Source organism: Molossus molossus, unplaced genomic scaffold, assembly GCF_014108415.1.
Source record: "Molossus molossus isolate mMolMol1 unplaced genomic scaffold, mMolMol1.p scaffold_m16_p_8, whole genome shotgun sequence".
Taxonomy (NCBI): Eukaryota; Metazoa; Chordata; class Mammalia; order Chiroptera; family Molossidae; genus Molossus; species Molossus molossus.
In genome coordinates, this window is record NW_023425402.1 from 28,173,070 (window position 1) to 28,199,279 (window position 26,210).

At 37.0% G+C, this 26,210-nt stretch overlaps 1 protein-coding gene across 1 annotated transcript in view; it reads right to left on the reverse strand.

Moving 5' to 3' along the window:
- Nucleotides 1-7,152: 7,152 nt before the first annotated feature.
- The window catches only part of KHDRBS2 (KH RNA binding domain containing, signal transduction associated 2), a 571,685-nt gene continuing 552,627 nt past the window's right edge, over nucleotides 7,153-26,210 (reverse strand). Inside the window, exons 11-12 of the transcript XR_004957703.1 lie at nucleotides 9,548-9,630; nucleotides 7,153-7,185 (exon numbers count right to left, since the gene is read on the reverse strand). The gene's annotated coding sequence lies outside the window, so the exon portion shown is untranslated. The remainder of the gene's footprint in view (nucleotides 7,186-9,547; nucleotides 9,631-26,210) is intronic.

Sequence of the window (26,210 nt, forward strand, 5' to 3'; positions counted from 1 at the left end):
GGGCCATGCTGAGTCCCTGAAAGAGGTAGCTTAGAGACAGTCCTGGCTTTAGAGAAAAGGGTCTCGCAGTCCCTTTGCTGCCCAGCCAAGCCCACTGAGTCTGGTCTGGAATAAAGGAACCATCCAGAGCTGTGTCCTGTGTCAGTGACGAACGCCCAGGGGCCCGGCTGGCAGAGTGTGCACAACAATGTGTTCATACGACAAGGACTAAAGTACTGGCACAGATATTGGTGAAGTCTAGAAAATATTAGTTCACAAGCGATGTTGTGAACCTGCTATGAGGAAATAAAAAAGTACTTCTGACCACAAAGCTGTGAGTCTAATTGGGTAGAATAAACAGATGCATGAGAAATGACTCCGGAGGCAATGGACCAAAATGTGCAAAGAGCACCATTATAAACGGAATAAAAAGAGCACGGTTGAGCTCCTCCTTTCCAAGGGAAATGAGTTAGAGACATGGCATTTACTTAATTGATGGTGGAGGCAGTGGGAACATATTCAGATGGACACTGAAAATAAGGGCTCCAATTTAGGAAGACAAATAGAAAGAGGATGTGATTACTAGTGAAGGAGAACATAAACAAGGCAATGAACTCAGGAGCTTTGTCCTAAACGTGTTAAGGTGCTACCCTTCCTCTTGTGTGCTGATTTCCCTATTTGTCATCGCTGTTCAACAAAACACAGGGACTTCTATCCGTGGGGTACAAACACCCGCACTTTGTGAACTAACCAGTGTCTGTGAGGTTTGTTAGTAATAATGTTCCTAGTGCCAAAAACCCAAACAGATCTTTCGTGCCCTGATCCTAAATACTAATTTTGTCCAGCATGAGAGGACTTGGAACTATCAGAGTGTTTTTCAGAAATAGTTCAACAAATACATTTTGAATGAGTCCTACATGCCTAGGAAGTTACAGAGCACTAGACTGAAATGATGAAACATCGTCCTTTCATTTTGGAGCATAAAGGCTAATGCAAGATGGAGAGACAGTGTGTATTTCATACAATGCAGTATGGAGTCACCCAGACAACGAGTAGGAAAGTTCAGACAACACTTCTGGAAATATGATTATTTGGTTGAAAACTCATAACACAACAAAAGAAAATAGAAGGAAGGGGAGTGGGGTGTGCAATGCAATAGAATGGGGTGTGTGCAAAAAGGTGAAAGATCTTAATAAAATATTATTTTTAGAAACTGCTCATTAATATATGTTTCAGTGTTCAAATTCCAAAATAAGTTTAACAAATGCGTGAAATGTACAACCCTAGTTTGACACTTTGGAATTAAGAATATATTCCTAGAATTAATTTTTTTTCTTTATTGATTTTTAGAGGGAGGAAGGGACAGGGAAAGAGAGAGAGAAACAATGATTAGAGAGGATATCGATTGGCTGCCTCCTGCATGCCCCCCACTGGGGATTGGGCCCACAACCTGGGCTTGTGCCCTGGCTGGGAATCGAACCAGTAACCTCTTGGTGCATGGGTCAACACTCAACCACTGAGTCATACTGGCCAGGCTCCTAGAATTAATTTAAACTCCCTAAAGCCTTTTTACAATATGGAGTTGTTTCAAGCTCAAATGTCCTTCCTTGGGAAGAAAGCAGCAGTAATAGAATTTTAGAATTGTAGCCGCTCACAGATCAATTTTCCAATCCAATTAGTCATAGGTGTGGAAATAAAATGGAGACCCTGACATCCTTTGTGACTTTCTAAGAAGGGTACTAACATTCGGTGGCACAATCACCTGTAAATCAGCTCCCTGCCATGAATGTGAGGGGTGGGGCCTGCAGAAGGGGGACAGGCTAGACTAACCGTCAAGTGTAATGGCGGAATGTCTTGTGATATTAGCAGAAACAGAGAACAGTTTTTCTCTGCCTCCATCTCAGGAACATGGCACAGAGCAGGCTCAAGGTAGAATTTTCGTTTACCTAAAGGGCTGCGGGACCTCCCGCTCCAGAAAGTCCCCTGAGATCTTCGGGATAAACACAGAGTAACTGTACTCCAGTGGAATTCTTTGCCTAAGAATTCCATGGAGCAGTAGCCTGTGTTAGATCGTGGGTCAGCCAGGGTCCAATCAAGACAAACAGGATTCACCTGGAATATATAACTGTCACACTCTAATGCAGGGGATTGATGAAAGCCCACAACCAGCGATGAAAGAGACAGAAAATGCCAATCAGAGGAAAGTGTGGCAGCCAGATTTGGCAACAAGAGGAAGGCATAACCAACCCCAGGCTGGAAGGACACAGGGCGAGGAGGGGCTCCTATTCCACAGGAGCTTGGGCTACTTGGGGACAACTGGAACCCTGGCAGGCTTCATTGGTGGGAGATGAGCAGGGGAGAGACAGCTGCTGCCTGGGAAGGCACGGGAGGCAAATGAATGTCCCAAGAAATGCTCTGGCTTCTCCCTTCTTTCCAAGTTTAAGTCTTCTCCCATTGCCCCCACCCCCACCCCCACTGGCAGAAGCCAAGTGAGACAGCAGTCTAGGAAGGGAAGCCTCGGGGTGAGATATCCTTGAGTGTGAAGGCAAGGGGAGCATGAGGAATGGATTCAAGGGCACGCTGGCACAAGACCCAACCAGGAGAGCTAAGTTCTAGAACTCACAGGACTATTTTGCTGCAAAAAGGAAGCCTGCATCCAAAGTCTCGGTTCTTAAAAGGTTTGAGAATAAGAAAAATATCTTTATAAACACATTTTTTCCTCTCTCTCCGTTTCACTTGACTGGGTCAACGTAAAATGGGAACCTCTACATGCATACCCTCCAAATTAGTTGTAATTTGGCTAGAAACACTCATCAGAAATGACAAATTGTTTTTTGTTTTTTTTTTTCTCTAAAAGGAGTTGCATTTTAAGAACCTATTTTGCAAAACTTAGCTGACATGTGAGATCTTCTGTTTGTTGTGCTAGCAAATCAGAAAATCCTTGAATGATCAAACAAAGGCTTATTTGCCTAAATTACCATGCAGGCATGGCACTACGAAGTGGGGTTTGTTTTGAGTCTTGGTACATTCAGTGACCTGCGGTATTGTGATAAATGCCACCGCCTAAAACTATTCAGTAGGAAGCTTGGGCCCCATCTGTGTTTGTTTCTGTAGGAGCAGTAAATGCCTAGAGAAAAATCTGATGCTCATTTCAAAGATGCAGTATAAACAAAATTCAAGATGATGCTGTAACCTAATTATTCCACCTTTCATTTACATAGTGCTTTATGCATCTCAAAGAGATTTGAGTGCTTTCATTTACCAGTTCTTCACAGGACTTGTGGAAGTTGGGTATGGGCTTCGGAAAGATGTAAAAGCTCAACAAGAAAAATAACACTGAAATTAGGTACTACCGTCTTTTAGGAGAAGACTGTAAAGAAAACACACGTATAGTCTCACCTCCTGTTAATATTCATAGAAAGTACTTATTGAGCACCTTTTCTGTGCCAGGCACTTTTGAAAGTATATCACATATATTAACTCATTTAATTATCAGAACGATTCTATGAGGAGGTATTATTATGCTATTATTTTAAGGATAGAGAGACTATGGCAATGGGAGGTTAAGTCACAACCGAAAAAAGATATGAGCTTTATATGTGGAATCTAATAAACACAATAAACTGATGAATAACATAGAACCAGAGGTATGGAAACATGGAAGGTGGGGGGGGGGGGCGGGCAGGAAGAGATTAACCAAAGAATTTATATGCATATATGCATAACCCATGGACACAGACTATAAGGTGATATAGGACTGGGCGAGGTGGGAGCTGGGTGGTGGGGGGGAAGGGGGAAAAGAGAGAGAACATCTGTAATCCTCTCAACAATAAAGATTAAAAAAAGATATGAGCCATAGCAGTCTAACAAAATACTGTCTCAAGCAGGGTCTTCTTTAACTATGTATCCAGAAAACAACAATCTTAATCACAGACACATATATTTATACTGAGTCTGTTCTTCTAAAATGCGCATGTGACTCAGTGGCGTGCTGGTAACCTGGCTCCGTGGCTCTCAGAAACAGAAATAAAAAGTCCGGATTGTGTGGGTCCCCTCCCCCCAATCCACATATTGGAATCCTCACACCCAATGGGATGCTGTTAGAAGATGGGGCCTTTGGGAGGTGACTAGGTCATGAAGGTGGTGTCCACTTGAACAGGATTAGTGCTCCTTTCGAAAGAGAGCCCCGGAGCCCCCTAGCCGTTTTGACGATGTGAAGATACAAGGAGAAGTCTGCAGCCTGGAAAAACGCCCTCATCGGATCACGAAGGCCTTGATCTCAGTCAGACGCCAGCCTCCAGAACTGTGAGAAATCAATTTATGTTGTTCATAAGACACCCAGGTTGGGTCTTTTGTTGTAACAGCTCACATAGCATTCGCCAAATTCCGTGCTGTAAATCCTCTCAGCAGCATCCACTTGAAGCTACCGAAGTGCAGTCCCTGGATGCCTGGTTGAGAAGGGATGCACATGCTTGGATCTCAGGCCTCATGGCCCCAGCGCACCGCCGGCGGATGAAATTCCGGTTGCGCTCAAGGTGACCTGAATGCCACGGGGGTGATGATCCGCCCTTGGAATCGTCTCAAAATGGGAATGCATTTTATTTTCAGCCGTTTTTAAAAACTCAGTGTGAATTAAACTATTTTAGATGTGTTCATGTTTAATCACTGCTTATAAAGAATAATGTAATCATGTTTATTTTTGGTATGTTTTTCCCTGATGAGAATCAGGCTTGTCTGGAGTGAGGTAATCACACAACAGCTGGAGAGGGGAGCGGGGCGGCGGCGGAGCTCGGCACTTACACGATGGCCAGTAGACACCTGCCTTGAGCCAGGTACCAGACGTTTTTCCAAACCGTACCTCCGTAGGTCACTTTGCCGCCAATGGGGTTACTGAGATTCCAACTAAGAATTTGGAAGGCTTGGGTTTGGGTCCCAATAAGAATTTCATGTGTCTCTTGCAGACTATAGTCACCTCAAGAATTAATCCATTAGTCCTTTAAGGAGGGGGAGGCACTTGTTTAAGCCCCACTGGCTGAACCATGTCAACGGAACCAGAAACAATGGGAACGGCCGCATGGACTTCCCTGGAGGGGCGCCAGGCCGAGCTCCCAGGCGCCCTGCATCGTGGTAGCTGCTTTTGCTCAAGCTCCCTCTTCTGCATCCTGCCTGTTCCTTCTCTCAACATAGTGTCTGTCTTTATTATTAAAGCTGCCTCGCCACTAAAACCACTTTGCAAATACACGTCCACAGCCGCACACTATGGGATGCCTCCCACCTTTCCCTTTATTCCCCAACACAGGCATGAATAATAATCAAAGCTTTCTGCCATCAGCTCACCGTTCTCTTTTTCCATCTGTATTTTGTTTTCTGTTCATTCTTTATCCTTCCTAGCATTCCCTGTTCCCCGAGAAACTGTTTTCAAAAGTATCATGAAATCCCACTGGGGAAATAAGAATACCTTCTGACGTTTCTTCCACAACATTGGGAAAAAAAAAAAAGTTAAGGAAGCTTGGCTTGATTGGTGATAGAGTAAGAGAAATAGTTTTGTGATCTTTTTCACAGTCCTGCCATTAAAAAATCTCTATTCACAACCTGAGCCAAAACAACAACAAAAGCATCCCACTCTACAACAAAAGCAGGTCAGTAGGTAGAGACTGGGAAGCCTGGTTCCTTCCCCAAGCTGGTTTGGGGACGCGTGCTCCTCCCTCTGGAGAGACGGGTCCGAGAAGGGGGTCTACCAGCTCTTCTGGGTGTAAACGTGAATGGAGAAGGCCCCTTACAACTCCTTTGCCTTTTCCACTCGTCTTCTTTCTTTTCAGTTTTTTTTTTCCATCACCATTTATCCCCTCCTGTACCCTCCTTCACCTCCATCCACCCCTCTCCCTCCCTTTATAGGGAAAGAAAGAGATAAAAAACGTACTCTGATTGTTAAGTCTTTGCCAGCTCGTTGGTCCTGGGTCAAGAAACAAACAGAACCAAACTTCAGAGGTAAAATACTTTATCCTTCAAAGGGAGACCCCTGAAATCTGCCCACAAATAAGGGGAAATGAATAAACTGAGTAAATTCAAGTGTATCTTTCATTCAACCAACAAAACTATATTTTGCATATTCTAAACACCAAGCCCTATGCTAAAGATCTAAAAATCCAAATTTGAATAAAATACAGACCCTGCCCTTTGGCAGTTTGCAGTCTTAAATTACCAATCACAATTTACTAATTGTGATTAAATGTATTTACTTCAGATTTTAATGTTAACCTATAATATTCCACAAGCTTTCAAGACCTTAAACAGGAGTTGCATGTAGCCATATCATAGATATATTACAAGATAATTGAACATTTTCAGGTTTTTATTGTTTTATTATCTTATTATTTATACCAACCCAATTAGGAATCTGAAATGCAGAAAAAGCAACCTTAAAGGCAAGACCTAATTTTGGACTAAGAAAAAAAAAGAAAGTTCTGTTTCACCTACCTTCTGTCCATATCTGACCTTTCATTAAAATCTCTTCTATGAAGCCAGCTTCTTAAGTCCCAGCCTAAATTAACTTCTTCTTTTTCAATCTGCATAATTAACATATTAATATTGTCCCACCAATATTTTAATCCAGTGATTGGTATTCATAGTGCACTTGACAATCACCTGTGGAGTTTAAAAAATACACATTTCCAGGCGTCAAAGTCACAAACATGTTCACTCAAGGCAAGTATGGTCTTGGCATCTGTATTTTTAAAACATAACACACTTCTAGTAGAGAACAACTGTTCAAATTACACTTATGATTTGGCATCTTATAACAGCACATAATCTACTTGTGCATATTTATTATTGTATGCCCAAGTGAACTGCAATCATCTTTTGGTATAGGCACAGGTATATTTACTGTGTTCTCTGCAGTACATACAACTTATTCTGCACTAGTAAGACTTTCCACACTTCTTGTTTAAAAACATGACAAGGACTTTTTTTTTTTTTTCGATACACTCTATATAATCCTATCATATCTATTTTTCTATTCACTTTCTTTAAATAGTGGTGAAACACATTTGATCGTGAGTAAATACTATGTATTTATCTTTATTTAATATTGCTTTTCAGAAAGTTTCAGGGCAATTCCTGGAGAGTTTCAGAGGAGGATGCTCTTTCTAGCACAGTGCAGTTAAATTTACCTTGGTTCAAATCCAAATCCTCTTCTTATTTGCCCTATGGGGAGGAGAAAAACACAAGAAAAGACAATAGTTGTGAAGTGCACACTGTTAGGCACTCAATGCGTTGCATGAAAGCGCATATATAACGAAGTGTTAGGGGTGTCTCTGCCCTGAGAACTTCCCCAGCCTCGGATTCCGTGCCTTATGTCCTGATAATCAGTTACTCCAGAGACATTTCATCTAGTCATAGAGCGTCAGAGATAGAGAAGCCTGCTGAAATGGCTTGATCCCATTGTCTTCATTTTTAACTGCTGAACGCTTTTAGGGCTAATAGCTAAAGCGATGTATACACTTTTGTGGGGTTCCAATGTTCCACCTTGCAGAGCCGTTTAAAGGGCCACTGAGAGAACACAGGGAAACCCCAAGGACAGTGCCTGGCATAAACTTGTCATTTAAATCATTGTTATTATCATTAATATAGTAGTAGCAATAGTAAAAAAAACAAACAAACAAACAGCTGAATTTCAGTTTAGTTCAGTGCTCTTTTCCTGCCTCTTAAAATGCACAGCCCTTATAAAAATAGAGTAATAATAGCTGGGAAGAATAACAAAGTACTACTGATAATTGAATTCATTAAATAAAGCCAAGTCACTGTTGACCAGAACACAGGAAGCCAGCACATGGTCCTCTGTCATACGTGTTACAGAGTCAGACCTTCATCCGATGCAGACTTTCTCCCCCTAAGAGCAGGACAGCACACTCTTCAACTTCTCTGCCTCGTTGCGTCCTTAACTGTAGAAGGGGGACAATAAAATACCTCCCTGACTGGCTTATTGTGAAGAGGTCATTATGCATGAAAGCATTTCAAAGTCTCTGACACATAGCAAGCTTCTAATAAAGGTTATTTTATTATTATTAACATTTCATTATTATTTATAGATAAGGTTACCATAATTTGTCATACATATTGGGGACACATTGAAAGTGAACGGTGGTGCTATTAATAACTGCACTGGGACAACAGGCATAATAAACCAGAATGTATGGTCACCTTATCTGCAATATATTTTCTAGCTGAAAGCAAATTCCAGAGGGAGTGTTACATTGTGCACAGGAATTTACATGGGATTTTTTTGGAAAGAGACTATGTATGGGTCTGATTCAAGATGGGGAGAAAAGTATGGTTCTGCCTTCTTCCAAACTACCCTGAGACAAAACAGAAGGAGGCACGGTGCTTCCATGGTCTATATAACTTAGCTGAAGTCTCCTAAGCTCTCTCTGAAAGCAAGGTCCTGGGAAATGACCTTTCATTTAAAATTTTTTTTATTTTTAAGTTTTTCTTTTCTTTTTAAATTATTACTCGAAGATATTTTTCCAATTGTGTTCAGACAGAGTGGGAGGAAGAGAGAGAAAGAAGAGAGAAACATTGACATGAGAGGGACACATCGACCAGGGCTGGGCACTAACCACACCGAGGTCCATATCCTTGGTCGGAATCGAACCCGAGACTCATTGATCTGTGGGCCGATGTTCTAACCGCTGAGCCAAACTGGCCAGGGCTTCATTATAAGTATTTTCAAGAAAAGCTTTCTAAATACCTTATGCAATTTCCTGTGTCATTAAACAAGCATATGCATTGTAATTTATACTCTCAAAGTAAGTCCTTTTAAAATGAAAGTGAATATGAAGAAGAAAACAGAACCTTCTGAGTCACCTATATTCCTGACCACTCATCCGGACACATACTTATTCCTCCTTTTGTTTTAGAGCAAATTGAAATTTTAGGAGGGAACAAATAATCATGGTCCTCGTCTGGTCCATTCTGCTCCATTCCACCCCATTTAATTCTACAAACATTTATTGGAAGCCCGCTATATATCAGCCCTCTTGCTGATAAAACTGAACTTTTCCTCTAATACACAGAGGTGATATTAGGAAGGACAATGACAATAACTCTTTAGACAGAGGCTCCATAAAGATCCGCTCAGGTATGGAGGCTGACATTTACTCTCCTCGGGAACGTCGTGTCCCCTGCTCCCCTGCTTATCAGAAACAGTGTGAATATTGATCACATTCTCTCAACAAAATATAGTTTCTTATTAATGGATTTTAGTTGTGGTTTTTACTCAGCAACTAGAGAAAAGCATAACCTTAAGTTCTGGGGATGCAAGACATACGAAACCATGTGCATTTGAGAACAGCATCACTGCCACGCTGCTGGAGTGTCGAGTGAATCGAAAAGTTTCTTGCTTGTTTGATGTTAATTAATGTCCTACTTAGTTTCTATCAGCGGCAAAGCGCTGCTTCATCCATTTAACCATTTCTTTTTGGGCCCGTAATGGAGTGTCTGTGCTTGCCTTGGAAGCAAAGTGCATATATGAAATCACAAATGGTTTTCATTCTGAGAGGAGACTCACCTCCATTGTTAACAACATTGACCCTTCAAACAGTCAGTGTCCGATTTATTCCAGCCTTTGGTTTTTCCATCACGCATCTTCACCTAGAGTCCCGCATGAGCAGAACAACTTGAACATTATGCAATCCCACATATAGGCATCTATAAGGCATTCCCATATGGGATATCATTTCGGTTCATGGCAAATTTAACAACAGTAGCAGCTGTCGAACATACTCAAAACAAAATAAATTATCCATCCAACCTCTTGTACTTAAGTGCTTTTTATATTCCGTGTTTTAGAAAAACAGTTTAGCTTTAAGCAGCAGTCAAGCTATGATCAGGCTCTCCTGAGGAAGTTTTTCACGAGGTTGAATGAAGATAATGACAACCATTAGTCATTGCATTAACATAAGGCATGAGGCACACACTACAATATTTATAAGCAGCTAAGCCATGACAGTAATATTATGACATCCTGTAACTCGGGCAGGTTTTTGATGACAGCTGACTGCTATTTTGTCAAGTGGAACTGGTCTAAGTCTGGTAGTAGTATATTTAATGGCATGTTCATCATAAGACCTAATTGTTTTTCACCACAGGGTACGAAGCTTTATGTCCTCTATCAACCAAAAACAAATAGTCACACTGCTTAATGGCTGTTCAATTAATGTTTATGGGCTACTTTTACACCCTGAATTATTTGATGAATATACTCTAAGAAGCTATTGGAGAATGAAGTTTCATAGACCCTCTACTATTATTAAAAATCCCCAGGATTCTTATAGTAGCTCAAACTATCAGCTAGGGAATATAGAACATACATTGATATTTAAAAACCATCTACATTCCCATAAGAATGACAGAAAAATCAAACGTTGGGAGGGAAATGATCGATGCAGTTTGAGCCTTGCTGTGTTCAGACTGAAGATCAAAACAGGGTTAAAATAGAAATAACCTGGTCAGATTAAGTCAAAGGTGAGGTTTGGTTCATTATAGTAGAAAGGCTCAGCTTTGGTTTCGATTGCTTTTTTTAACTTATAACTCCATACCTATTGATATTTCTACTTTCCTTATAGAAGACAACAGCAAAATAGTAGTTGATGGTATGAATTCAACACCCTTCCTTTGGTAGAACTTTTGTAAAATGACTGAAAATATATTTTCACTGAAAGGTTGCCATTTTTGAATTTAGGAGAAAAATGATTTCTGGCTTTTGTAGTTATTTGGATATGGTAGGATTATTTTATTCACTCGTTTCCAATCTAATATAAGAGATCTCATGTCTCCAACATTTGGGCAATTAATTAATAGTATCCCTTATTGTCCCACATTAGTTGGCACGATTAGACGAAGGAAAAAGGAAGGCAGGAAGACACAAAGAAAGAAAAGCAGGCAGGCAGGCAGGAAGGAAAGAAAGACAAAGAAAGAACACAAGAATCTAGGAAATGTGAGACAGTGTGCATTTCCTTTGGAAATTAAGGATACTTTCACACCATGCCTGCTAATTACAAATGCTGATGCTTCTTCCTGTCCTACAGTTTAATGTATCAACTTGATGTTCATAAAGAGGAACAAATGAGAAAAGTTTATGAAATGTCAATTGTTCTTGACAGCTTTCCACTATGTATACAACTGAGAAATGACAAACTTATCACCTGGTTGGTTCACGTTTAAAGTTAACTGCTTTCAAATGTAAGGCAATAAACTTTTCATATTTTGGTCTATTTTGCGTTTCTTAAACATTGATTCACTGAAATTTATGTAGTTGGGTTTACTTGAATTTGATTAGTGTAGCACTACAATTTTATTATTAGTATTAAATAAAAGTGGCTCTGTGGTTTATAATTAAGAAATCTTTTAGCAGAAAAATGGACTTTTATTATAATTTTAAAGGTATCATTACTTGACATTAAAACTGAATTCACTGTACTTTAACTGGATTTTATTTTCTAATTCCACATATTATTAGATATTAATTAATATTCTCATTTATGTCTAATCTAGTTTTAAACTACTGGACCAGTAATGTGATATAAATCTTAAATGTGTTGGGTGGGCTTTTGGTAGATAAACTAATTAGGAGTGAAATAACAAATCCTTAATTTAATCCCAATTAGAAATCCATATAGTATGTTTCTCCAGTTATTTTATAGCTGTTTTCATATGTCAAAAATTAGAGTAGTGGAAAATATTTTAGAATATAAAATATTGGAAATAGGTTTTGGTTATTATGATGTTAATATAAGACATAAGCCATTGATGTTCAATGTACACAGAACTATTGGATGGTACATGTTTTATGTCATATCTTTTTTTTTTTTTATTAACTTCATTATAAAAGTATGTTTTACAATGTGAGAGGAATTGCATTGATTATAAGTAATGCTTACATTCTCCACACATTTAAAGTGGAAAAAAGAGAGTTGAGAGTTTGTTGGCTAATTTTGGCAAATACCTTATTTTAGATTATCAGTTCAGTAGATAATACTTGTTTATAAAGTTCACTGTTTTAAAGTAAGAAAGAATTAAAGGCTAGGTAAGTATGCAATAAAGAAAATAGAAAATTTATACAAATTCTATTAAAATATGAAATAAGAATCTTATTCATTGGATTAAGTTCTGGTATGAACTGAATCTTTTTGAAGGGATAAATGTACCCAGCATAAACGATATTGTGAAATAGATATTCTATACAATGTAAGCAAGACCTTATTTTGTTTTTATTTTTTAATCATAAAAATCATTAATAGTTTATCTTGTGCTCCAATAATTTGATTTTCAAATCTAATTCCATCATTATATATAGTCATTGACAATTTAACAGACTGTGCCTGTCTCAAATTTCTGTTCTCAAATTCTTTTTTATCTATTTGTACCTTAAAGGTGATTAATAATGAATAAAACAACTACTATACTTAGGAAGCAGTCTGATAAATTAAATAATTATATTTTATATTGTTTATGGTTTTATTAAGAATAAAAATATTAGTTATATATAAAATCATCTGTGAACTAAGGTGTCTCCTACAACTTGATAAGTCTATAAAATTGAATACAGTGTAATATACTAATGTTAATAAGGGTTACTTTGAGAAATAAGGTACACATCTACTTTAGTAATAATGAAGTTTAATTGAAAAATTAATAGAATAATGTATTTACAATAATTTTAACATTGTTAAAAACAAATCTATACTCAGAAGAGGACATAATGCCCAATTAGATATTTACCAAATATCATTATTAAATACTATATCTTTAGAAATAAATACGTGCTATAGAAACACCCTGCAGCATATAAAAAATCTTACTCTCTTATTTGGGGGTGAGGATGAACATTGTAGACATAATTAAAGTCATCTCTCATTTACACTGCATTTCTAGACCTTTCCTTCTCCTACATTGGGAGAGGGAGAAAGAAAGAATGATCTCATCACCAAATATGTGTATATGTTATACTATTTGAAACTTAGGTGCTGTATCTTATTTATATAATGAGCCCTAGTTTTTTAATTAGTTACTTAGGCTTAATTTTAAAAAGTGCATTTCCTGATCTCAGAAGTTAACCGGAAATCTGTGTGGTTCTGAACACATCAGAACCTGAAATGTATAGCACAGTCCAGCTTTCTGACTGACCACAGGAGCAAGAGTTCAGGCCGTCATGTCATACTCAGGAATGAGTTTTGACCTGGAAACTGAGTAAGCCTAGGACTCTAATATACTGCTTTTATATTGGAGAAGAAGCTAGTATATTTTCTGTATAGTGTAATGCAGCAGATTAATTGTAAAACAGTAAAATCTGTATTGAAATGCCATCTATTACTTCAGTGGTGGGTTTAGGTATTTCGAGGTCCAAAAAATGCACTTTACTAATAAAGTTGAACAGAGATAAATTGGACCAAATAGCAGAATCCTTTCAGATGACTATACTCTAAAAAAAAGCTGAGGTCTCTCCACTGCTAAATGATATTGTTTAGTAAATTAAATCAAGATCAACTGCTGATCTGTTTAATTTAGACTCAAATGTTCCGAGGTCTTTTTCTTAAAATAGGGTGTTTGATTTAAAATTAGAAAATTGCAATGACTTTTTTTTTGACCTTTGCAAACTGAGCCAAAATTAGATATTGAAAATTCACAGGGCATTTAAAAATCTGAATTATTCAAGTCATAAAGCATCCCCCCACCAAAGATGGAAGGACTAATGTAAATAGAGAAAATTGATGGCCAAAGTTATGCTAATTTTTTGTATGTTTTTATTGATTTTTTTTAGAGAGAGATAGAAACATCTATGTGAGACACATTGATTGGCTGCCTCCTGCATGCCCCCTACTGGGGATCGAGCCCACAACCCAGGCATGTGCCCTGACCAGGAATCAAACTGGCGACCTCTCAGTCATGGGACAACACTCAATCCACTAAGCCACACCAGCCGGGCAGTTATGCTAATTTTAATCTAGCGGTAGAATAATTCCCCATTGTTTTCTTTTAAAGTTCTAAGAATCATAGATGCTAAAGAAACAAAGTGTTAATTTTGATATTATAAATAAAAATTGGAATGCTTCTGATAATTTATTACTTTGTGTTTTACATTTTTAATCAATTTTAATTCCATTCTCTTCCTGATAAATCAGAAACATTATTACTCAATTTAGTGTATACTTGATATTACGAATATAGTGTACACTTTTGTAATAATTAAGCTCTTGATTTTGAGAAATCGCATATGAATCTGATATCAATATGCTGTTTTTAAAAAAGTATTTGATATTATGCCACATCTTTAGAAAGTATCTTTTTATTTTTACTTTTTTTTCTTTATTGATTCTAGAGACAGAAGAAGGGAAAGGGAGGGAGAGATAGAAACATCGATGATAGAGAACATCGACTGGCCGCCTGCTGCATGCCCCCCACTGGGGATCGGGCCCACAACCTGGGCATGTGCCCTGACTAGGAATTGAATTGGCAACCTCTTGGTGCATGGGCCGATGCTCAAACACTGAGCCACACAGGCCTGGCTAGAAGGTATCTTAAGATTATGAATAAATATTTCTATATAGGTAAAAGTAAATCTTGAAACTTTTGGTTTACTTAGAGTGTGTTTTATTAAAAGATATTTAATAATTACCGCACATGGATGGTGTTCTCTCTCATACACCACTGATGCTACCATTTGCAAACACAAGGTGGTTGTTATTTTGGAGATGTTCACAACAAATCTCACCATTTAGAATTCAGGTGATTTTGGACAAAGCTCTTAACCCTGTGAAATTGTGTTTCCTTATCTTTAAAATGAGGGTAAGAAAATTTTACTTATCACAGAGCTGTTGTGATAAGTAAAACAATACTATCTTGAAAGTTTTTTAAAGTATCAATGAATGTGTAGATAGATAGGTATATAGATATATGTATATGTATGTGCACATAATGTCATATACAATATTAGTATTTTACAAAAAATCTATTTATTTACATATATCATACATACTAAATGAGAATTATAGAATTTGAAAAAGATGGAGGCAAGTTAATATTTATTCATTTAGTTATGTTTGATAAATGCCTCACATGAGTCTGGATTTACATACTAATGAAGATTTTTGAAAAATTAAGCCTTTTCCCAAGCGGACTCTGGTCTTTGGTACTGTATAGGAAGGCAAAGGGGGCTGTTCTTTCCGTAAGTGTTTCCTGAACATCTTTAAACCAAGATGCTGCACTTGGTGATGTTCCTCATGTGACAACTAGCCAGGTGTTTAGCTCAGCACACTGTGCAGCATCCACTGAGTATTTTTTGGTTGCAAATTATCCTAAGGCCACTTTCTTTTAAACCTATTTCATTTAGTCAGAGGTGATCATTTCTAGTCTAATTTGCAGGTGAAAGTGTTTTCTTGAGAGATACAATAAACAAAATTAGAGATGTAAAACTATATGGAGTCAGTAAGTCATTTGAATATTATTTAAAATACACAAACATCTTGGAATTAAATCCTGAGAGAATTAATTAACAAACCTCTCCTCCTTCTGCGCAATCAAATAAATTCATCACCAAGTTTCACTCATTAGTAATTAACCTTTCATAATATCCTATGTTAGATATTTTCTTATTAATCTAAATACAACAAATAAACAATTGTTGTTGTTTTTTTTTTTGTTAATTCTCACCTGAGGATATTTTTTTCCATTGATTTGAAGAAAGAGTGGAAGGGTGGAAGGAAGGAAGAGAGAGAAAGAAATATGGATGTGAGAGAGACACATGGATTGGCTGCCTCCCACACATGCCCAGACTGGGGGTCCAGATCAAACCTGCAACCCAGGTATGTGCCCTTGACATGGAATCAAACTCTCAACCCTTTGGTGCACGGGAGTGGGGGTGGGGATGGGATGGGGGTTGGTGACACTCCAACCACTGAATCACATGGGCCAGGGCCAAATAAACAATTCCTATTGATAACTTTTAGAGAGGTAATGCTTCCAACAAGGTCTGTTTTTTTAACTCACAGCATATATAGTATGCCAGACCACAGAATTATTCAAATATCAGTCAGAGGACAGTATTTCTCAAACATCAACATAAGATAGGCAATAATTCATAATTTTCCAAAAGCACAAAATTGAATGAATGTGCACTGTGAGAGGCTGATGCAAATATTTTTTCTTTACCCAACCCTAGGCACATAAAAATTTTAAAGTGGTAAAAACATTTGCTAGTGCAAGTGAAGGGAAAATGTAATTGTCTCCAGAAAGTGAATGTGTTGGGCCAGAAAACAGAAATTCCAGATACATGCAATAGCGGGATATTCTGTATTTGCGGTAAAGGGAACGTGTGTTTTTTTAATTTTTAAAGTTACTGCTTTATGTAGAAGTTGCACACGATGGTGATTTATGAGTATTTTTATCTCCCCGGACATTATGTTCCCTGCAGGTTGTAAGGGGTGGTTTATCTTTTCTTTTTCATGCTGCTACCTGTTTCAGCTTAGCACTTCTAATGGATTTTTCTCAGCCTTCCAGCTACATTCCTCTTCCTTCTCAATCTTTTTTTTTTCTTATTCTCATGTTCACCTTCATTCTGGTATCCTATTATCAAGTATAATAAAATATAAAATACATTTCAATAGTGTGGATGATCTACAGGACAAGAGATAGTAAAGGAAAAGTACATTCTGTTTTTGTAATCACACAGATTGGGACAAAGCAAGACAATAGAGAATGCCACTAGTAACGAAAGAAGTAAGTGCCCTGGCTGGAGTGGCTAAGTGGTTAGAGAATTGGCCCAAGTACTGAAGGGTCACAGGTTCAATTCCCAGTCAAGGGCACATACCTGGGTTGTAGGTTCGATGCCTGACTCCAGTCAGGGAGGGTACAGGAGGCCACCCATCCATATGTCTTTCTCACATCGATGTTTCTCTTTCTCTCCCTCCCTCCTTTTTCACTTTCTAAAAAAATCAATTAAAAAAATACCCTCAGGTGAGTATTAACCAAAAAAATAAATAAATAAATAAAAGAAAAAAGAAAGAAGTAACCATGACTATTTTTCTAGAAATATATTTTTGTAATTTATTTTCATTTTTCATTGCAGTTCTATATTATTTTATTATTTAGGATATTTGAACCTCCATGAAGGCTAAATTTTATACGTAGATACACACATAGCTTCCATTTAATCCACAGTAAGATGGGCAAATAAGTAAACTCAGGCACAGCACATACAGAGTTTGGGTTATTATACAAGACTCACTTTTAAATAATCCAAGAAAAAGAGAATATTCTGACTATATTGGCTTATGTATATAGAGGTATTTAAAAATTTATCATCAGACTTTAAGTTAGTACTGATGTTTGAAATATTCATAGTAAGAGAATTTATTTTAATTCCTTTTTATTAGCTTGAAAATTGAATTACACATATGCATTTTGGTTTCTTCTCAAATTAGTTTGCTCTAAAACTTGTCACTGAAGTCAGAGGGGACCTTGGGGTATAAGCGTTAAGGATGAGGTCTCTGTGACTGCCTGGGTTTAGAGACCCCCACACTGCCCAGCGATGTGACCTTGGGTAGGTTACTTCTCTCTCAGGTTCAGTTTTACCACTTAGAAAATGAGGATACCTTAGAATTTATATCACAGGTTGTTGAGAAAATATATGAAGTCATTCCTACAAATACTTGACATACATATTATACATTCCATTATAAAAAAATTCTGTTTCTTCACATTCTTATTGAAACTATTATGCCAACTTATTGATAGTTTTATGTTCACTTTTAGTCTTATTTTAGTGTGAACTATATATGTGCAAGATTATTATAATATTATTGTGTATAAACATATAATACTTGTTATGAAGATACACAATATATGCTTGTTAATGAATATAATGAGAAATTTTTACAACTGTGTTCTAAAGCCTACATAGCAGAATAATTTAGTAAAGAATAATTTTAAAATGTCTAAGTTGCGAATTGATTTGAGTCATATAAATATTTTTATGGGTTAAAATAGCTTTTGTTTATCTATGACACACACCATGAAGATATCTTAAAGTATAAACATTTTAGTCAAGGAAAAATAATTTGGGGAAAGAATATTAGCTAAATTTGCAGAGGATATATACACACCTGTGTAATTTTACTTTACATATGTCACAATTCTACTAATAGGTGCTGTTATTATCCCCAATTTACCTATAAGAAAACTAAAACTTGAAAAATTAAAGGACCTTTGCTTACACTCTAGAGCATGTAGTGTGGGTAAAAGTTTCCTAGTAATAGTGCAGCTTTAATTCTTCACACACAGATCAACCTCATGGAAATCAGGACTAGTTCACACAGGAACAAAACTTGCCTCACTTCTGCATATATGTATACAGCAGAATCCCGTCTCAAGTGACTAACACGTAACACACAACTGTGGAATGAAGAAGGGAAAGGAGAGAAATAAAACCCCATCTGTTAACAGAGTTGTCTTTGAGGAGGAGGGTTATAGCTTTTTGATTTTCAGATTACATACTTATATTATACAATCTAATTTTTTAACCCTGATTATGGATTACGTTGTAATAAAAAAGGAGACTATGTACATGTAAAAAAAGTGAACCCCTTTCCCCAAAAAAACTTGCCAATTAACTGGCAATTCTGCCATATTCTAAGATAACCATTATTTGTACCTGAACGATTTACTCACTAGAAGTGAAAAAAGGTTTTTAAGAAGTTCAACCAATTTGTATTTTGAGGTTATCAGGTATAAGGATTCCAGAGAGGTATCTCTGGTAGAATGTGGTATTACTTATTGTAAAACTTACTGCCTTACTGCCTTATAAGGAAGCACAAAGCAGTATGCCTAATATCATTTTCAAATAAGTATCTATTGGTCATAAATACATTTATATTCTTAACCTCAATAGGACAGATGACATAAACAGCTGAAAAGTTCAACATTAATTCAATTATGAAGATTATCTCTATGAAACATGTAAATATAAACTTCCCTGTTTAAAGACATTTAAAACTGGTTTTATTCCAGTCACAAATATTATGCACTGCTCTTAGTGAATTCCATAAGTAAGTTTATTCACTTCTAATGCTAAAGTTTACATTTTGAAATAGAGAACTTAAACTCATTGGAGATATTTTCTCACCTATTGCATTCCCTTAAAATGTTTTGCTAAAAAAATCAAGATTTTGTGATTAAAAACGTGAAAAGCTGTTATTTCTGTTTTAACTAAGTGTGATTTTTTTTTCTTTCCATACTATTTGGTTTCCAACGGACATGCACTGATTTTATAATTAACACTGTAAACATTTCATAACAGGGGCGCTGTTGAAGAGGCTGTACGGTACTCCTTCCTCTACACTCTTCAATTGTTTTTCGCTTTGTCTTTTCACTTCTCTAGGTACAGGTGGGAAAATGGCAGAAGACACTGGGAAGAGAGGGGTAAGATGTATCAGAGAAAGTGAAAAATGTCATGTCTACAAAGGCAGGCTCTGAGGTTAGAATATAGGAAACATGGAACACCTGTGTCAGGGCAGATGGAGAATGAGACAGAGACAGGGGCATTTTCCTACTGACAGAGGTCCCTTGAGAGGTAACACGGTGGTAGGGAACCCATGCCTAGTGGTGAGATTCACTTCCAGAGAGGTTCTAAGAAGGGGAACCAAGAATCTCCAAATATCTTTTGGCAACAGACCATTCACTATACCCCACTGTGAAGTATGAACCATGATGGAACGGAATCTTGAACAAAGTTAGTATTTCGTGACTGTTACCAATTTTTAAGGTGGCTCATTCTGTACTTATTTGGGGGTAAAGGCAGATAAGCTGGCTACTATTAATGCATGCAGTGGTGTATGAATCTGATGACTTCCTATTCTGTTTTCTGAATTTCTCTCACAAGGAAGTGTAAGACACTGAGATATAAGATAGCATCACTATAAGTAATCATTTGAGTACAAATAAATAAATGGTATGTAAAGAAACTAAACTTTGTGATGATATGAAGATTAATGTCTGCCAGTCAACAAAAACAGCTCTCTTACCATTAACTCAGATACTTTAACAGGGCATTAGAATGTCCAAAAAAGAAAAAAAAAATGCTGCACATTATGTTGGCCACAGGAAATGCTTTGTTTTTAAATATTTAACATTGAGTGACACCTTTACTTTGTGTTCTTAACACATGACTGCATGACTTATAAGATGATATTTCTGGTTTGAAATTGACCCTTAAACTTTAAAGCAGAGTTTTGATTTCGAGATTAAAGAATAAAAGCCCGAAATTGCTTTCATGCTTATTTAATTGTGAGGTTTGAATGTCAAAATAAATTTTAGATTATAAATGAATTCACTTGTTCTACAAAACTGTGGTCATGCATTATGACAAATGTAGGATACTTTCATTTACATTTTTCTATGATAGGATCAGAACTTCTGAAAGAATGACAAATTTGAGGAAAGATCAACATAAAGATACACTTTAAGTTAAATATTTTGTAATATTTTAGTCACAGCTTATTATATTGCTACAGAAGATAAATTATGTTAAGATTGTTTGAAATTTTAGATGATCTATTCAATCAAATTTATTAAAAGTTGGGGGTCAAGAAAGAGACACTACAAAGAAAGAAAATTACAGGCCAATATCCCTGATGAACATAGATGCCAAAATCCTGAACAAGATACTAGCAAATTGAATCTAGCAATACATCAAAAAAATTATTCACCATGACCAAGTGGGATTCATCCCAGGGATTCAAGGCTGGTACAATATTCGCAAATCAATAAATGTGATACACCACATAAACAAAATTAAAGATAAAAATCACATTATCATATCAATAGATGCTGAAAAAGCTTCAACAAAATCCAGCACCCATTTCTGATAAAAACGCTCAGCAGTCTGGGAATAGAGGGATCAAATCTCGACATAATAAAAGCCATATATGAAAGACCTACAACCAACATCATACTCAATGAGCAAAAATTAAAGCATTTCCCTTAAGTACAGGAACAAGACAAGAATGCCCACTTTTGCCACTCTTATTTAGCATAGTACTGGAAGTCTTAGCCACAGCAATCAGACATGAAGAAAACATAACAGGGATCCAAATTGGAATGGAGGAAGTGAAACTGTCATTATTCGCAGATGACATGATACTATACATAGAAAACCCCAAGGACTCCATCAAAAATTTACTTGACTTAATAAATGAATTTGACAAAGTAGCAGGATATAAAATTAACATCAAAAAAATCGATGGCATTCTTATACACCAATGATGAACTCACAGAAAGAGAAACTAAAAAAACAATCCCATTTACCATCACGGCAAAAAAATTAAGATACCTAGGAATAAACTTAACCAAAGAAATAAAAGACCTATTCACAGAAAACTACAAGGCATTGAAAAAAGAAATAGTGGAAGATATAAAAAAGTGGAAGCACAAAACTTGTTCATTGATTAGAAGAATTAACATCATTAAAATGTTCATACTACCCAAAGCAATCTATAGATTCAATGCAATCCCCATCAAAACACCAATGATATACTTCACAGAACTAGAACTAATACTTTAGAAGTTCATATGGAACCCAAAAAGATCCCGAATAGCCACAGCAATCTTGAAAAAGAAGAACAAAGTTGAAGGGGTCACATTGCCAGATTTCAGGTTATACTACAAAGCGATTGTAATCAAAACAGCCTGGTACTGGCACAAGAACAGGCAGATAGATCAATGGAACAGAATAGAGAACCCAGAAATGGACCTAAGACAATATGCTCAATTAATATTTGACAAAGAGGGCAAGAGCATACAGTGGAGTAAAGACAGCCTCTTTAATAAATGGTGTTGGGAAAATTGGACAGCTACATGCAAAAAAAAATAAAAAATAAAACTAGACCATCAACTTACACCATACAATAAACTCAAAATGGATAAAAGACTTAAATGTGACTCATGAATCCATAAAAATCCTAGGAGAAAATGTAGGCAACAAAATTTCAGACATCATACACAGCAGAATTTTCACTGATACATCACCTAAGGTAGCAGAAACAAAGGAAAAAATGGGCACATGGGACTACATCAAACTCAAAAGCTTCTGCACAGCAAAAGAAACTACCACCAAAATGTAAAGGCAACCCACTCTATGGCAGAGTATGATTGCCAACAATACATTAGATTAGGGGTTAATTTCCAAAATATATAGAGTGCTCATACAACTCAACAAAAGGAAGACAAAGAACCCAATTAAAATATGGGCAGAGGAAATAAATAGACACCTCTCCACACAGGACATACAAATGGCTAAGAGTCATATGAAGAAATGCTCAACATCACTAATCATCAGAGAGATGTAAATGAAAACAACATGAGGTATTACCTCACACCTGTCAGAATGGCCGCCATCAACAAATCATCAAACAACAAGTGTTGGCGAGGGTGTGGAGAAAAGGGGACTCTAGTACATTGCTGGTGGGAATGCAGACTGGTGCAGCCACCATGGAAAACAATATGGTGGTACCTCAAAAAATTAAAAATTGAACTGCCCAGTGATCCCACTTCTAGAATTACACCGTAAGAAGCCTGAAACACCAATCAGAAAGAATATATGTACCCCCATGTTCGTAGCAGCACTATTTACAATAGCTAAGATCTGGAAACAGGCCAAATGTCCATCAGTAGACAAATGGATAAAAAAGCAGTGGTACATATACACAATGGAGTACTATGCAGCTTTAAGAAAGAAAGATCTCTTATCCTTTGAGATGACACGGAGGGACCTAGAAAGTATTATCTTAAGCGAAACAAGCCAAACAGAGAGACAAGTATCATATGATCTCACTTATTTGTGGAATATAATAAACATAACAGTCTGAAGAATGTAGTAGTCCCTGAGATGTGGACGTGGGCTACAGACTGCCAATCCCCAGAAGAGGGGGTGAGGCGGAGAGGTAAACCATAGAATTTATCTGCATGTATGCATGAACAATAGACTCATGGACAACAAAGCTGGGGACAGGGCGGGGATGTAGGGGGAAGGGGGAATCAGTGGGCGAAAAAGGAGAAACATCTGTAACAAAAATAAATTAATTAATTTTAAAAAGTTGGGGATCACCCTAGAACTCTGGAAAATGTGTAGATTACCAAACTTTGTTTTAAATATTGGTTTTGCTATATAAAGATGTGTGACGTTAGTTAAACCTCTGAATTTCAACTTCTTCTTTAAAATGGGGTTAATTATAGTTCCTTTGCAAGCTGGTTGTAAGATGACAGATGTTTCATGTGAAAATCTAGTACCTTGCCAGGCATGTATGTTTATGAAACAGATGGCCCTAGTACTATTATGGTTACTATTATTAATACTCTGCCCTCATATCAAACATAAATCATGCCATCAATTTTATAAAATACCAAACAATTGGATACTTGCAATCATTTACTACATATTTTTTTCAGTAAAACTTAAACCTTCCTATGGAACTGCAAGCATGTCAAACAGGTGGATTTTTTAGTAACAGGCAGCCCTTTATACTGAAACTGAGGCTTGATATTTAGCCCATTCATATTCCTGGTCACTGTTCTTTATTCCCTTTAAAAAGCACAAAAACCAGAAAAAAACACACACAAAAAAACACCAAAAACAAAAACAAAAAACCACCAAAAAGCCCTATAAGCTATTTCATTAACCAAGAGACATAGAAATAGTGAAGAACTAAAGAAACAAGAGTAGCATTTTAATAATATAGTTTTAAAAAGCAATAAAAAATGAATGAAAACCTTTAGTATGTCTTTCTCTTCCAAAGCTATTTAAAAATTGCTTTGGTTACTAGACTAAACAGCATTAGTTCCATTATTATACTAAAGGAAAATTTATTTAAATGTTACAAATAAGACCTAAATGCACTATTTGGTCTCTTAATTGGCATCAGATTGCTTCTTATTTAATTATACTTGAGTGTAGTAAAACTTTTTGCTGGACAAATATAAATTAATGTTATTATTACTATTTAAAAGACTCTGTTTAGTGCCCTAGCTAGCTAGCGACCTTGGGTGTTTTGGTGAGTTCCTGGTTGTCATAGGATCATCGGTGTAGCAAGGGTTACAGCATTACCTGATAGAGTGAATGAAGCATGGCCACAGATGAACTTGAACTACACTGAGATGGAATGCACTATAATTTCAAAACTTGAATTTGCCATGCAAGTTTGTGTGACTTGCACAAGGTGAATGTCAGACATGAGAATGTTTGGATGGGCAAAGGCTCTAGAACTGGGAAGGTACTCGCTCTGCCATATTTGGGAGCCAGCACTTTGAAATTAGTGAGAGCAGACATGATGTCCTGAAGATATCCAAGTGGAACCCACATCATTGTCTCACACTGACTAGAGAAGAAGACACCCTCCAACTCGGCAGATGTTCATCAGTTAGGGCCACTTGGAGCAGTTTCCATTCTATCAGTAGTTTTTGCTGAGAGGCTACTAGCTTAGGGAAATTCTCATTCCCTGTTGCCAGAGAAACCTCCTGTATTCACTTATTGTTTTAAGAGTCAGACAAATTATGCAATACATGACTTCAGTGCATATATAACTGAATTTTTTTCTTTACCTCAACTTGATTTTATTCTCTAATTCCCATACTGTCAGGTGGAGAAAAATAATCTCAGTTAGTTCAGATGAATTTTGGTCAGGAGTTCCTCTGCTGACTTAGAGATTTATGTCCCTCCCTGTTTTTTTTTTCTGTCTTTTTTTTTTTTTTCTGGTTGCATTTAAGTTTTGGAGATGTTGGCAGCAGGGAGCAGCTGATCTTCTTACCTTCTCACGTTGTATCCAGTGACACACCTGGGTCAGGGATGGTCATGCATGGCTCCTGTGCCCTCCCTGCCTTCCTGCAGCGGTGATTGTGTGTGTGGCTCTCTCTGCAACACCTGTTTCGGTCACTCTTGCCAGCATGGAAAAACACTTTATAGACACATTCGTCTACAGGGTTGCACCTGGAACATACTGATGTGGGGGAACTCGGTGAAGCCTGCTGCCTCTCCAGCCTCCTCTTTCGACAAGGGTCCCCTTTGCATTCCAAAACGATCTCGGGTTTTTATTGGGTAACTGATACAGTGTGCAGAACTCATACCTGAAACCACACTAATAACTTACACTAATACCTTAGTTATTGCTGCCTCTTAAGCGTTCTTCTCCGCCTGAACAATATTTATCTTGTGTATGGAGGCAGGTGGGTGGGAGTCAGCTATTATGTATTTATTAATGGATGGGAGTCATTTGCATCTACAGTTTACACAAACTTTACGTCGTACTTAGAGCCTACTAAAAATGCATGCTTTTGAAACTCAAAACCCCCTTTCTCACAAATCATTGTTTTTCAGCTTTAAAAACTCTTACTTTAAACTCAGTAACCAAGAATGTTTTCTTCTCTTGTTCAGCATTTGTATTTCTGCTGTGATAGCCCTGCCCTGAGTCTGAATGGTGAGAGAGCCAAAGGGTTATAACACAACAATAATTACAAGGAACACAAAAATATAGTGCTTAATATATCAAAATAGTAACAAACTCTGACTGGCTTCTCTTCCATTGCTTTAGGAGATCAAGCCTATTGCTGGAAAAGGATCAAAGGAGAATAATGTGTAGGATATTTGGACTGAAGTTTCTTTATCTCTTTGGCTTATAAAAACAGTAACATTTAAAAAGAGTTAAGTCAGATATGCAATGCTACTGATAAATGTAATTTCAAAACTGCATTCTCTGTAACTTTTAATTTTTGATTCTGCAGCTTAACAAAGGCACTTGATTAATTGAAGCACATATAGTGTTATATAGTTATTTTAACAAAGCTTTCTCAGATGAAGAGGCATTAGTAATTATAAAATTGACTAAATATGGAGTTTGCTTTGGTTACTTGGGATGATCTCCTTAGAGGGATAGCTCTGATTCTTTATTTCATACCTACAATAGCTTCCTTTTATTTTACCAATGGATCTGAACAACTTAACACAGTACTCAGGGACAACCATGACCTGACTGGACCCCACTTCTTCAGGCTTTGCTTTCGCTCTGTCTTCATGAATCTAGTCTTCAGGGTTCCTGAACTTTTTGGAATTCGCACACTGACACAACCTTTTTCCTTCACCAGGTGGCACTCTCTTCCTCATCAGTGAACAGCTGCCCCCTTCATGCCCGGTT